The 878-nt window shown below is 33.7% G+C and overlaps 1 non-coding gene across 1 annotated transcript; it reads right to left on the bottom strand.

The window, feature by feature from the left end:
• Positions 1–208: 208 nt before the first annotated feature.
• On the bottom strand, positions 209–280 carry TRNAC-GCA. The gene has a single exon. It is a non-coding gene; the product is annotated as a tRNA-Cys (tRNA).
• Positions 281–878: the final 598 nt, after the last annotated feature.

Here is an 878-nt window from a genome sequence, read left to right as displayed (position 1 = left end):
TCAATTAAGTTACTTGTGAAATTCATTATCTTTGTCACGAGCAAATTTCTTTTTTTTTCAGAAAAGAGGAAGTATCAAATGGGCTAAATTCCCTGTCCCAGTAAACTACAACCAGAACTTTCCAAGAAACTAAAAGAAGAAGAAAAAAGGCAAACCCATCAGTGGATTTAAGAAGATAAAAAGTCACATTTATAAAATCCAGCAAAGAAGGGCCCAACCGGGTTCGAACCGGTGACCTCTTGATCTGCAGTCAAATGCTCTACCACTGAGCTATGGACCCGTTGATGGAAGAAGTATTATTGTTCTAATAAATAGTTTCGTTCCACTAAGCAACCAGAGGCCAAAAATCAAGGAAATGTTAAAGGTTATCTTTGATTAAAATCTGGTTTGATTTAATTATGCCAATATACTCCTTAACTATGTTTTAAAAGGCAGAATTGGGACTCGCCCCGAGGCAGAGCACTCGTAAATCGCACCCGGGCTTATGTGTGAGACTTACGCCTCGGCCATTGGGGCTTATGCCCCGGACACGCCCAACGCCCAACGTACTGGACTCGCCTAATAGAACTTTATGCAATTGTACGTAGCTAACCTTGTAAATCCACAAATTTTCTTAATAAACCGTTGACTATTCAAATTACTTTTTTCTTAATTATAAATCATTAAGTTGAGAGTATTTTATGTCATAATTAAAATAAAAATTATTGCACGTTATCCACTATGATTGCTATGATAGTTAATTTTAAGTAAATCTTTCATTTAAAAAGTATTTATTTATTAACTTTTGTTATGTCTTTACTATATAATAGTCCATAATTTTTTTATATTTTATTTTTCTAAATATTATTTTTTTTCCACGTTTACGAGATACAATACTT

The sequence above is a fragment of the Nicotiana attenuata genome, unplaced genomic scaffold, assembly GCF_001879085.1.
Source record: "Nicotiana attenuata strain UT unplaced genomic scaffold, NIATTr2, whole genome shotgun sequence".
NCBI lineage: Eukaryota > Viridiplantae > Streptophyta > Magnoliopsida > Solanales > Solanaceae > Nicotiana > Nicotiana attenuata.
Note: the sequence above shows the minus strand (reverse complement) of the source record. Positions and strands in the feature narration are given on the sequence as shown.